The following is a 14,958-nucleotide window of genomic DNA, read 5'->3' as shown; positions in this document are numbered from 1 at the left end:
AGGGAGCCAGGCGTGTGTGTGTCAAATTTGATATGATAACGCAAGATAAGTAGAAATGCGGCCATTGCTGGCTGCCCTTTCCTGTGTGCGTATTAGCAGTGCCTCTTCTCCCGTATTGCAAAACCGTAAGCTCCTGGAAGTGTATAATTTTTTAGTATGTAAATTCGGTGTCTCACACTGAACTTTGTCTCATGGTAACATACGAGTTGTGAAGTTGCTATAACATTGCCAATAACACATAGGAAACTACCCTTCTTCACTGCCTCCTCTCTCCTACGGTTCCTCGACCTGAGTAAAGGTGTCCTGTGTGAGAAACGTTAACTAAGCCGTACGTAATCAGAAAGATTACTCCCAAAGTTTGTGCTTCGCAAGTAACGCACACTCTTCTGCATCTTTAAACAGAAACGGAACAATACTTACTGGCAAAACTTTTGCAGTGCATCATTACGATCAATCTTAATTCGCTGGTACATTATACAAGATAAACATTTACAATCCGGAAATTTAGTTACGCCGAAAATTTTAGGAAATCACAAAAATTAAATTAATAGATTTTCATAGAACATAATCAGGGACGTTAGCCATGGACTTCCGCAATTTCAGGTAACGACAGGTCGTTCATTTCAGAATGGTAGGACACTGCTTGTAATTTATATAACAGGTCCACTTTTGATAGTCATAGTTCCCCGGTACTTAAACTAGTTTTTTGCCACTTTCTTATCCACCGAGGGGAGTGGTAAAGTGGGTAAGAGAATGGACTCTTCATCGACAGAAGTTAGGTTCAAAGTTTCCTCTGGTTTCTCACAGTCAGTTGAGGTGAATGCCAAAGCGGTTGTGTCAACAACGCTATTTCCCTACTCATTCTTGTCCAGCTAAGCTGGAGTTCCCTCCCTGACAAACTTTATATCGACGAGACGTTAACAACTTAGTTTCCTTACAAATTCTTACACAGAGATCAATCTAGTGACAATACACTACCCAAATCAATAGCGATAGATCTTGATTCAGAGCCATGGTGCAGATTTAATCCCACAGATGTTACGATTGGACGGAAAGATGAAGTCCTCTAGTAGCTAAGCATATAAATTTCCATTCAACGATCGAATCAGCTTTACAAAGGGCCCCACAATATCCGATGAAAATACGCCCATGTCATTACCGAATCACCTTACCGGCCCGATGGCAAATGGGATCCATGGATGTAAGAGATCTGAGCCAAACCTTATCTCTGAACCACTCTTATTTTTCCCGTAATTTAGATTCCAGTGGGTACGTCCGACAGCTCAAGATCGTTGTTGGTATCAACGGCGTGCTGTTAATAAGGGCGTCTTCGTCGGTTCTGGGCTGCCATCAGCCATCGACGACAGAAGTCGCATCACTGACGGCATCGAGACGTCTTTCACGTGCTACTTATCGAATATGGATGTAAATTGAACAGTATCCCTCCTCCATCATCACAGGCGAAGCTGATTCGACGTTAAATGTCGCAATTATTGATCACCCGTGGTTGTTCCAGCGCTGTTTTCATGGTTCATAGACGTACTGCTGAAGTAGGTCTCTCGAAATTCTCGAAAATTTCCGAAATTAAATGTCCCTTTCGTACCTCTTCAATTACCTTTCCTCCTCCAATCTCCAGTAATTCTCGTCAACTAGCCACAATCGAGTTAGTATACGTTTCATAACACACGAAACAGGACAGCTGAAGGAACTGATGACGTTCCGATTATGTCCCTTCAAGTCACGTTACCTTATTTGATTATTTCTACGTCTACATATGCTAGTCTTTCCCACAGGGTACTTACCGGTGCACGGAGGCATGCACTTCATACCATTAACAGAAATAGCTTTTAACATTGCATTACATTTGGCGCAATGACACTATTACTGATCTCAGAGTCCTCCACTACCCTACGTTGGCCCTAAATAGGACTGCTGAGACGTATAATGAAGCTGTGAGGAGTTATTGCTCTCATTAAGTTCTTACCAGTTTCGATTTCAAGTCGAAAATAATTAACGTAGCACAATAGACACACAAGGTGCATCAAAAAGAATCATCCGATTTGGCAGGTCTATATTCCTGAAACTAATAAACATATACACCGAATTTTGTTTTTTTATGAACGGGAAACTCAAAAAAAATTTTTTTCATACCTTTTCATAGGTGTTCAATATGTCCCGCTTGAAATGCACGACATATGTCAATGCGGTATTCAAATTGTTCCCACACTGCAGTGAGCGTGTCTTGAGTTACCGCTTTCACAGTTGCTATTACGCGATGTCTCAGTTCATTCATTGTTGTTGAGAACGGAGGCACATAAACATAGTCTTTTATAAAGCCCCACAAGAAATAATCACATACAGTCAGCTCCGTTCACCTTGGACGTCAGTAATGTACGGCTGAACGATTCGGTTCAGTGCGACCGACCCATCATTCAGTAATCATTTGATTTAAAAATTCTCGCACTTCCAGATGCCAGTGCCCCATCCTGTTGGTAAATGAAGTCGTTCTAATCAGTCTCCAACTGAGGGAAAAGAAAGTTCTCAAGCATATCGAGCTATGTTCCTCTTGTAACCTGTAACAGTGTTCTCGGAAAAGAAAAATGGGCCATACACCTTTTCCCGTGAAATTGCACAAAATCCATTACATTTTTGAGAGTCCCTCTCATGTTGTACAATTTCATGTGGTTGTTCCGCACCCCATATTCCCACATTATGACGGGTTGCCTTTCCAATTAAATGGAATGTTGCCTCGTCACTAAACACCAAAAGTGAAGGAAAACTATCATCCGCCATCCCGCAAAGAACGAAATTACAGAACTCCACACTTAGTTGTTTTCCAGCTTCGCGAACACCTTGCAGTAGCTGAATTTTGTATGCTTTCACGTGTAAGCGTCGACGCAACACACGCCAGACGGACCTGGGGACATGTTGAGCTGTCGAGCTGCACGGCGAACGGATTTCTGCGGACTCCTTGTGAAACTATGGCGGATGCGTTCGACGTCTGTGTCAGACCTCGGCGACGGCCCAGCATTTTGCTTTTACACAAGCAACCTGTTTCTCGAAATTGTTCATGCCGTCGTCTAATGCTCTGTGCTGTAGGAGCATCCACGCCATACTTAGTACGGAAGTCACGTTGAACAGTTATTACTGACCCGCACTGCGCAAAACGTAGAGCACAAAACGCTTTCTGTTGTCCCGACACCATTTTTACTAGAACTGAAGTGGGCGCGCACTGTTGCTACCTAGCGTGAACCATGTAAAATTTGAGAGTTTGCTCTTTCCAAGAGTACGTTGTTCACGCACACATCTCAAATAAGATAATAGTTATGATTTTTTTTAAAAAATCGGGTAATTCTTTTCGATAATTCCTGTATTTTATTTATTTGTATTTAGCGTCAGCTGCCAATATTTACACCAGATTTTAAATATTTGCAAATTTGTATTTCAAAAAGAGTTGTAACTCTGTCACATCGAAGTACACAACTGCGAGGAAGATGCCTGAGTCAAACATGCTACGTAATTCCCACTTTGGATAACGCTGTTTGTGGAGAGTGCAGATGAAAGTCAGGCACGCGGCAGTTTCACATTTCACTTAGATAACCAAGTCAATTTCACAGATCTCCAGCGCCTGGAGAAAGGTAACTCACCCTTCTCCATTAAGCAGTTGCGCTGTAATGAAGCCTCCCAGTGAAGTCGCAGGCGGACCTCAGTAGCAGCTCGCCGCTCTGCCTTCAGGTCTGTCGGCCTCCATTTTACCTTTCCACCGAGTCATTACATATCAACTTCCGAGGTCTCATGTCAAATGTACAGAAAATTTCTTGAAAAGCAGACAGACTTCATTCAAGTCGAACTAACGGGAAACAACGATAACTAAGCTAAAGAATAAAATGTCATCATAGTACTTTAAAGGCAACCTCGGTCAAAACTGCGGTACATGGGATGCTTTGTGTTGCTACTGCAACTAGTTGCTTTATAACCTATTTATAAAAACCTTATTTCCTTCGAGTAAACAAATTTATAGTCACTGCAGGCTCATATTTCGATAGTGGGTATTTGCGGTTACTTAATGATTTACATCAGTTTGAGATGGTCGGCGGTGAAAACAACTGGACTTAACAGATTCTGCCGTTTTATGCATATAAGAATCGAACAAAGAACTGCCTCAACTGAAATCTGTGATACCTGAGATGAACCAGAACACGCTGCCCACTATTAAATGGTTAAAACTTGTAGTGGCGTGACAAGACAGCCAAGCCACTCGGAGGTAGCCGAAAGGCACGCGTTAAGCTCACGCAGATTGGCGTGAGGTCTGGAACAAGGTAAAGTAATTATCCTATAAAGAAAAGAACGTAGTTCTTGGAATACTTAACTTTAATCCATAATTGTAGAACATCTCTCTTGACTGTACAGGCTTCAAGATAAATATCAAATGCTATGGCGCTTTGCTAGGTCGTAGCAAATGACGTAGCTGAAGGCTATGCTAACGATCGTCTCGGCAAATGAGAGCGTATTTGTCAGTGTAGCTTCGCTAGCAAAGTCGGCTGTACAACTGGGGCGAGTGCTAGAACGTCTCTCTAGACCTGCCGTGTGGTGGCGCTCGGTCTGCAATCACTGACAGTGGCGACACGCGGGTCCGACGTATACTAACGGACCGCGGCCGATTTAAAGGCTACCACCTAGCAAGTGTGGTGTCTGGCGGTGACACCACAAAACTCACCCATTTTATCTCCTTATCCCAAAAATATTTATATTACTCAAGACACCCACTCACTTAGCGTCTATATATCTGTACACATGACATGATATTGGTGTAACTATGTATAACATCATTCGGCTACTGATCCCAACATGTCAAAGAACGTGAAGTGGCAAAGTGTCATAACTCAAAATTTGTCACTCTTGGGCGCACGTGGCGAGTGTTTGTACACAAGCTGTTAAAACAACTGACGCGTTATTAACGTCGATGTGAAATGGACTATTTTCAATTGCCACACCTACAACTTCAGGAATTACGTGAAGTTTAATTGGAAAATAACATCACATTTCTTTATTTATGTACGAATACATAAAGCTGTAGAATTTATATAATTCCATGTATTTTCACCAGCGCCACGATCTCAGAGACTAGCTGCACGTGGTATAAAATACAAAAAGACTGTTATTACCCACTATCTGTGGATGAGCTTGTTGTGGCTCAAAAGCTAGCTACTATAAATGAGGTTCTTCAGAAGCATTGTAAATCGACTAGACTCAGTATCAAAACAAAACATGCGCAATCTGAATCACAGTCACAGGTTCAACGTCCATAAGAAATACGAGAAGAGAAGTAGAGGAGTTTTTTTACGACAAAATTTTGTGTTTCGTTTACCCTTAATTAAGTGGTCCTACAGTTTCGAGTGAAAGATATATTAAACGCGAGATCTCCAATCTTATCTACCTCCGTGAGTAGATCATCTTGCGAATTATGGGCTGCAACAACAAAGTTGACAGCTTTCAATTATGTAAAACTAGAACTGACTTAAGACACAAAGGAATTACAGACAGCAGCTTCGAATGGGCATTGATTTAAATCAACGTGGAAAGTTGAAAATTTGTGCCAGATTGGGATTCGAACCCGTATCACTTGCTTACTAGGCAGATGCGCTGACTACTGCACCATCCGGACACATTGGCCATCGCAACTGCACGGACTACCCTCTCACGCCTCCCGTCGGATCCAGATTCTCAACTTACTCACACACTACTAATGTAGTGCCCCTAGCCCATTATCCTCATTACTCGAGGCATTTCGCCGATTCACGTAAAAAGAGTTCGAGGCTGGTGCGCATCCGCAATGAGGAGATCATGACCGTCCTCGCCTTTATTATATTATGTGGTGTGTTACTGGCTTGTTTAGGAAGAAGAAAGGAAGAGAGCTAGTGTGGTGTCACCGCCAGGTGGTAGCCTTTAAATCGGCCGCGGTCCGCTAGTGTACGTCGGACCCGCGTGTCGCCACTGTCAGTGATTGCAGACCGAGCGCCGCCACACGGCAGGTCTAGAGAGACTTCCTAGCACTCGTCCCAGTTGTGCAGCCGACTTTGCTAGCGATGGTTCACTGACAAATTACGCTCTCATTTGCCGAGACGATAGTTAGCATAGCCTTCAGCTACGTCATTTGCTACGACCTAGCAAGGCGCCATTATCATTTGCTATTTGTCTTGTGATGCATGTACCGTCAGACAGATGTTCACCAATTATGGATTAAAGTTAAGTATTCAAGAAGCTACGTACTTTACTTGCTATATTCATTACTTTGCCCTGTTCCAGACCTCACGCCAGCCTGCGTGAGCTTAAACGTGTGCCTTTCGGCTTCACCTCCTAGTGGCTTGGCTGTCTTGCCAAGTCACACCAGGTAGCTTATGGTTTAACGTACCGTCGTAGAAAGGAGAAGCGCACGATTTATTATTTCTGAAGGGAAGAGCTCTGATTTGTGAAAAGGAAATACTACTTGGATTCGTCAGCGAAGTAATACCTGCTGCATTACAAAACGTGGTATCACTCCTAAGAGTAGTCAGGTTTCTTCGCTCAAATATTTCTGAAGAATGACTGGGTGTTGTGTGATGTCCTTAGGTTAGTTAGGTTTAAGTAGTTCTAAGTTCTAGGGGACTGATGACCATAGCTGTTAAGTCCCATAGTGCTCAGAGCCATTTGAACCATTTCTGAAGATATTTTCAATTTTCTTTTTGAGACGTGTAGGTATTTTCTCTACACCAGCCACACGAAACACTCAGCAAAATCTGTCCTACTTAAATAATAAACTGTACGCTAGTTATGTCCTTCCCCAAAATTCGTTTCAAGCTGTATTCCAGCGAAGACTACAAACTTACTGGTCGTGAACTCCTTGTATTACCAGCACAAGTTCTTGAACGAGAGAAACTCTTGAAACACTGTATGTTTGAAGTTGTATATCCAAGATCCAAGGTACAGCTGAGAAGTTCAGTAAATTGAACAAATATCTAAATGTGTAATCGTGTTCATATTGAGAAGCATAGCACGTGCCGAATACACTACGCTGAAGCAGATTCGTTTAATGCGGTCAGTTGAACGTAGAGAATCTGAAACTAGTGTCACAGTGCTATGATGCAAACCACGTAGTGTTGTTGCACACTGCGAACAACGATGACAAACGTGCAAGCGATGCTGATGCTAGTGAAGAGCGTAAAATGTGATTACGACTGGTTCAAAGTATTTCGTGGCAGAAAGGAAGCGATTGATGAGGCGAATACTTCCGGGTGATCCGTCAGTAAACATAATAATAGTCAACATGGACAAAGTACGACAGATGCTAGCACAAAGTCGTCGAATGTGTGTAAATCAGAATCGGAGGAATTGAGAATAAGCAAGGACACAAAGTTAATGTCGTCATTCAAAAAGATAACACCAAGAGAAAGGTCTGTACCTCCAACACACTATGTGAAGACCCGAAGGCAACCTGGTGATGCCTCTGCTACGTGAAGCGTGATGAGCAACTATTACGTTCGCAGTACACATTTTATCTGTATCATATTTCGATGGACATCAGACAACTTGTGACATCAATGGTTTGACCGATTCCATAAGAGTCCTCAATTGTCAGAGAAGAAGGAAGATTTGGGTTTAATGTCCCGTCGTGAAGCTGGATCACAAGCTCGGACTGGACAGGGATGTAGAAGGAAATTAATTGGCCGTGTCTTTTTCGGGGGAACCATCCCAACGTTACTCCTATACTATTTAGAGAAACTATGGAAAAATCTGTATCAGGGTAGCTCAATGTTGATGTGAACCCTGGTCCTCCCGAAGGCGAATACACTTTCTTAACCACTGCGCCACCTTACTTATTGTCACTGACACTTGCACTAGACCATCAATGTTGCCAAAATTGTAAAACAGCTAATGGAGATTTCTTTGATGTAATATATTAGAAACCTAGTTGAATTGCTTGTGATGGCGATTACAAAGAAAAACGTTTCATAATGAGGACAGTTTCTTTTTCATAACAATGATGAAATAAAAGCTACTGCCACCAGTTGTTTATCATCAGGCGAAAATTTTCACTATCGACGTAAACGTGTCCCATGCTTCGATAAGTGTCTCTGCAATACAGCTAATTATACAGAAAAATAGCAAAAGCTATGTTGTTCCACGAGAAATTTTTTGAACACCGTATTGGAACTTAATTTGTGGATGACCCGTTTTATTTTGAGGAACAACGAAATTTCCATCCGTCCACATTTATCAGCTGGTTAATGTATAACGGACACGCATGAGGCGTAGATAATAATTTTACGTTTCTTACTACTGAAAAATAATTACTTCTGAAATTAGAATAAATAAACTGAAATTTCGTTGTACGTAATAGCTTCGCATACAATAATGAAAAATTTCAATACAGCTATCTCGAAAAAAACGAGACTGTAATTAAAAGTTATGAATGTCACCGGTTCATAAACGATGTGACCAGCATCCATTTCATCTGACCATTTAGCGTAAACAGTGGCGTGGGACTAGCAGCTCACAAAATGATAATGCTGATGCTTGCATCCCGACTGTCAGTAAAGATGACATACAACTCTTCACTGATCGGCACTAAGGGGAATTCAGGCTGCTAGTAAACAAATGGGGGACAAAACTTACAAACAACACCGAAACAGAGCAATCACCTACGTAATACTGGAACTGTAAAAGAGTAGTGGAAGATTTAAAATATAAAATTGTGTAATCGAAAAAGCATAATTTAATACAAGCTTCAATTATGGTTTTTAGAAGTTAACTGTATGAAATATAGCGCTAAACAGGAACAGGACTTAGTTCCACTCGCCATAATTCAGGACACTTTCAACCAGTTGACGATGAATCTTTTACATCATGGTAGATCGCCCTGTTAGAATTCAAGAGCTCACAATCTAACTAAGCTGAACCAGACTGGTCGCTCTATTAGCAAAATATGAAACGGTGCCCAGTGACGCAATTTTCTGTGGGAAGTTATATAGTCTTTGATAGTTTACTACAGGGGCGTCGAAAGAAAGCTACTCTTGTGCTAAAACCGATATCCTGAACGCAAAAGACGCGAAAAGTGTCGCCAATGGGACTACAAGAAATGCACATACACTGTCATAATTATTGTGATCAATGAATGAGCAAATTGTGTCAGATCTTACAAGAAATGTGTAGAGTTATTCAGATGTTTACACCAGTAAGTGAGAAACACGTTAGCCACTGACCTTTCCGATTATGGATCTGATACTGAATCACTGCCAGCCGAAGTGGCCGAGCGGTTCTAGGCGCTACAGTCTGGAACCGCGCGACTGCTACGGTCGCAGGTTCGAATCCTGCCTCGGGCATGGGTGTGTGTGTGATGTCCATAGGTTAGTTAGGTTTAAGTATTTCTAAGTTCTAGGGAACTGATGACCTCAGAAGTTAGGTCCCATAGTACTCAGAACCATTTGAACTGAATCACTTTTTGATCACACCACCTTCATAACACCACCTTCATAACAACAAAGATTGCAAACTTTACCGGCCTTTCACAAATTTACACTTGGACGAGCACCAGATTTGGATTTGTAGGTTTCTGCTGTAAATTAATAGAGATATGCTTAAATATTCCACATTGATTTCTGATGTTATAAAATAAGTCTCCGTACGCATCCGAGGAAGGACACTTTAAAGGAGAATTTCATCAAGATTAAAAGAATGGAAATGGAATACATTCTAAGTTTCAAATGTAAATTCTGTCAGGGAAATAAAAAAACAATATATCTCTGTTTGTACATAACTTATTTGTATCCGACAAATTGAAAAGATATTCTGATACCACAGAATTATGCTGTTCGCTTCAACACTGCATAAAATAATGTGGGAAATTAGAAAATAAATACTTTATTAGGAACGTTCTAAGAGGCAAGTGCCACACCAAGTAAATGATTCGTTCTAGGTGCAAACAAGAAAGTTTCTACGTGTCGACTCCTACAAAGAAGAAAAAAGCAACCAGCTACTGCTAATAATGCTATTAATTACGAAAATAGCACCTTTATCAATTTCGAACCAACAGGTTCATCTTCGGAGGCCTTTTCACGGTTACATTACATCTGTTGTTGGTTACATTGGTTCTTGGCTGTTTTTTCAACAACTAATGTACATAACAAATTCAAACATATTATAAAAATGTAAGTCTGTCTGTATGTGTGTATGCATGTTCCACAGCTCCTCCTAATCCATGGGCCAATTTCAACCAAACTTGGTACACATATCACTTACTGTATGGAAATAATTTCTGAGCGGATACGAACCACGGACTTATCAACTTATCAAAGGGGTGGGTGTGAAAACGAAGTGTAGCTCACGGCGAGCGAATTCCCAGACATTATTCATCCAGAGAATGTGAGCACTTGGTGTCTTGCTATAAACTTTATACATAATTTCAAACGTTTAAGAAACTTTTTCTCGCTAACAATACCCACAAAATTATGAAGGCAAAAACGTTTCTCGCCTACTACATTTCGCTGTTAATGCAGTCAAATTGCCGCATCAAGCATGACGTTTTAATTTACTGCGTCTTTACTACTAACTGTATTTGCGACGCACTTTGCAGACAGTATCCTCATATACTATCGAATGTACCTACAAAATTATATAACTGTATGCAACATAGATCAGGAGATACGACGTCATGAACAATGAGATGCGTGAAAAACTACCGCAACACGCATGACGTTTAAATTTGTTTCTTCTTTGCTACTAACTCTAGTCGCAACAAATTTCGCAGACAATATCTGCATATGTCGCTGAATGTGCGTACAAAACTATCTCGTTGTACTGCACATAGTTCAGGAGACACGACGTCATAAACATTGAGTTACGTAAAAATGAAACTGTGGGGCGAAATTCGCTAGAAATACAGGTTAAATACGTATACAGATATGCGTGAAATACCGGGTGATCAAAAAGTCAGTATAAATTTGACAACTGAATAATGTAGATAGAGAGGTACAAATTGACACACATGCTTGGAATGACATGGCATTTTATTAGACCAAAAAAAAAAAAAAATACAAACGTTCAAAAAATGTCCGACAGATGGCGCTTCATCTGATCAGAATAGCAATAATTAGCATAACAAAGTAAGACAAACCAAAGATGATGTTCTTTACAGGAAATGCTCAATACGTCCACCATCATTCCTCAACAATAGCTGTAGTCGAGGAATAATGTTGTGAACAGCACTGTAACGCATGTCCAGAGTTATGGTGAGGCATTGGTGTCGGATGTTGTCTTTCAGCATCCCTATCATTCCTCAACAATAGCTGCAGTCGAGGAATAATGTTGTGAACAGCACTGTAAAGTATGTCCGGAGTTATGGTGAGGCATTGGCGTCGGATGTTGTCTTTCAGCATCCCTAGAAATGTCGGTCGATCACGATACACTTGCGACTTCAGGTAACCCAAAAGCCAATAATCGCACGGACTGAGGTCTGGGGACCTGGGAGGGCAAGCATGACGAAAGTGGCGGCTGAGCACACGATCATCACCAAATGACGCGCGCAAGAGATCTTTCACGCGTCTAGCAATATGGGGTGTTTTTTTTCGTTCTAATAAAACCCCACGTCATTCCAAGCATGTGTGTCAATTTTTACCTCTCTATCTACATTATTCCGTGGTTTATAAAGTTTTCAAATTTATACTGACTTTTTGATCACCCGGTATATTAAATACAGGGTTATTACAAATGATTGAAGCGATTTCACAGCTCTACAATAACTTTATTATTTGAGATATTTTCACAATGCTTTGCACACACATACAAAAACTCAAAAAGTTGTTTTTGGCATTCACAAATGTTCGATATGTGCCCCTTTAGTGATTCGGCAGACATCAAGCCGATAATCAAGTTCCGCCAACACTCTGCGCAGCATGTCCCCATCAATGAGTTCGAAGCATCGTTGATGCGAGCTCGCAGTTCTGACACGTTTCTTGGTAGAGGAGGTTTAAACACTGAATCTTTCACATAACCCCACAGAAAGAAATCGTATGGAGTTATGTCGGGTGAGCGTGGAGGCCATGACACGAATTGCTGATCATCATCTCCACCACGACCGATCCATCGGTTTTCCAATCTCCTGTTTAAGAAATGCCGAACATCATGATGGAAGTGCGGTGGAGCACCATCCTGTTGAAAGATGAAGTCGGCGCTGTCGGTTTCCAGTTGTGGCATGAGCCAATTTTCCAGCATGTCCAGATACACGTGTCCTGTAACATTTTTTTCGCAGAAGAAAAAGGGGCCGTAAACTTTAAACCGTGAGATTGCACAAAACACGTTAACTTTTGGTGAATTTCGAATTTGCTGCACGAATGCGTGAGGATTCTCTACCGCCCAGATTCGCACATTGTGTCTGTTCACGTCACCGTTAAGAAAAGATGTTGCTTCATCACTGAAAACAAGTTTCGCACTGAACGCATCCTCCTCCATGAGCTGTTGCAACCGCGCCGAAAATTCAAAGCGTTTGACTTTGTCATCGGGTGTCAGGGCTTGCAGCAATTGTAAACGGTAAGGCTTCTGCTTTAGCCTTTTCCGTAAGATTTTCCAAACCGTCGGCTGTGGTACGTTTAGCTCCCTGCTTGCTTTATTCGTCGACTTCCGCGGGCTACGCGTGAAACTTGCCCGCACGCGTTCAACCGTTTCTTCGCTCACTGCAGGCCGACCCGCTGATTTCCCCTTACAGAGGCATCCAGAAGCTTTAAACTGCGCATACCATCGCCGAATGGAGTTAGCAGTTGGTGGATCTTTGTTGAACTTCGTCCTGAAGTGTCGCTGCACTGTTATGACTGACTGATGTGAGTGCATTTCAAGCACGACATACGCTTTCTCGGCTCCTGTCGCCATTTTGTCTCACTGCGCTCTCGAGCGCTCTGGCGGCAGAAACCTGAAGTGCGGCTTCAGCCGAACAAAACTTTATGAGTTTTTCTACGTATCTGTAGTGTGTCGTGACCATATGTCATAGAATGGAGCTACAGTGAATTTATGAAATCGCTTCAATCATTTGTAATAGCCCTGTATATGTGAAATGTATGTAACATGTGCGTATGCGGCCAAAGCGGCGGATAAAAAAACTCCTCCTAAGCCCCTAGATCGACTTCAACAAACCTTTGTACACATCTTACTTACTATCTGCAAAGAAATACGGTGGGAGCAAGAATGAACAACCTCATATTGGGGTAAGGGTGATAACGGGGGAGGAGAGGGGGGAGCAGAGATTGACAGACAGAGATGGGCGAAGGAGAAGAGAGGGACACAGACATGGGGGAGAAGAGGATGGACAGAGAGAAAGAGGGGGGAAGGGGAAACGGACAGAGTAAGGTATGGGTATTTCAGATGGGCGGAAATAGGGGGAGGAGGAGATTTGATTGAGAGAAGGGGGAGGAGGTGGACAGAGAGGGGGGAGTGGATAGAGAGGATGAGGGGAGATAGAGGGTTGAGGAGCAGATAGAGGGGGTAGGATGAGACTGAGGGGAAGGAGGAGAAGGACAGAGGGGGGAGGAGTAGAGGGACAGAAGAAGGGGAGCAGATGGATAGGAAGAGTGGGGAGGAGCAGACTGACAGATAGGGGGCAGGAGCAGATGTACAGAGAAAGGGGCAGGAAGAGATGGGCAGAGAGTGGGAGTGAAGGAGGTGGACAGAGAAACGGGAAGAAGGAGATGGACAAAGGGGGGGTGGGAGAAGGAGACGGCAGAGAGAGTGGGAAGGAGGAGAGGGACAAATAGAATTAGAATTAATACATACCCAGGCATTGCTGGCTGCTCATGTAGTGTAATGTAAACGTGAACATAAACATAAACCTAAAGGTGAACCTGTCGGTTCGAAACTGGTAACGCGTAAATAAATAGCATTACTAACTGTGGCTAGATACTGTTTCCTTCTTTGATAGAATCAACTTGTTAAGTGTACAAAACCACATTCTTAAAAATGAGTAACTACGTTTTATTTGTAATAATACAAGTACAAAAATACAGTATTAGGTTTTTAACTAGTAGAACTGTAGTCAACAAACACCACTTATCATATCTTTTAAATTTTCTCATATCTTTTAAATTTCTCATACATTTTAAATTTTGGTACCCCAGAGGGAAGCAAAGCTTGGCACAAAGACCACACGCCATCTACTAGCGCATATTTGAAAGACTTTCTCCATGGTTTGGTACCTGGATCAAGTCTAGAGACATGCAACAGAGTACCGATAACACAACAGCACTGAAAACGCGTTTCTCCAAAAAAATGGCATTTACAATGTTTTCCATTTACACTCTACATTTAGTACCTACCCGCCGCCCTATTTATTGGACTAGATATTGAGTAACAAATCTAAAACTAAAATTAATGTTATTTGCCAGTCTAGGACAATTTTCAACCACGCTTTCGAATATTAATGGAACGAGTGAAAAAATGAAATAGAAGTTCATGTGAGGCGACGGTGTAAAATGGGTTAATGGTGTCACATTGGCACCACATCTCACCACAACTTTGTCTAACGTCATTTTAGACGTGTCACAGGATGAGATGGTTATCATACCCGCTCTTATCCACATTTCACTCTTCTTTTGGCGCCTCTGGGTTGGAGGTTATAATGATACCTACCATTGAAATAACGCGGTTTTCATAGGGTGGCGCCGGCCGCGGTGGCCATGCGGTTCTAGGCACTTCAGTCCGCAACCGCGTGACTGCTACGGTCGCAGGTTCGAATCCTGCCTCGGGCATGGATGTGTGTGATGTCCTTAGGTTCGTTAGGTTTAAGTAGTTCTAAGTTCTAGAGGACTGATGACCTCAGATGTTAAGTCCCATAGTGCTCAGAGCCATTTGAACCACAGGGTGGCCAAGAAAAACATTTCAGACAAACCGTCGCTCAGAATCTACACGTAAAGCCGTCAGGAGGTCAATGAACACCCCCTT

The 14,958-nt window shown here is 42.2% G+C and overlaps 1 protein-coding gene across 1 annotated transcript in view; it reads right to left on the bottom strand.

Annotated features, from left to right (window-relative positions):
• LOC124721446 (epidermal growth factor receptor kinase substrate 8-like protein 1) overlaps nucleotides 1–14,958 on the bottom strand; it is a 189,701-nt gene that overhangs the window by 85,035 nt on the left and 89,708 nt on the right. The gene's annotated exons all lie outside the window — the stretch shown is intronic.

This window comes from Schistocerca piceifrons, chromosome X (assembly GCF_021461385.2).
Source record: "Schistocerca piceifrons isolate TAMUIC-IGC-003096 chromosome X, iqSchPice1.1, whole genome shotgun sequence".
In the NCBI taxonomy this organism is placed as follows: domain Eukaryota; kingdom Metazoa; phylum Arthropoda; class Insecta; order Orthoptera; family Acrididae; genus Schistocerca; species Schistocerca piceifrons.
The sequence above is the reverse complement of the archived record's forward strand: the minus strand, read 5'-3'. Positions and strand labels throughout refer to the sequence as shown.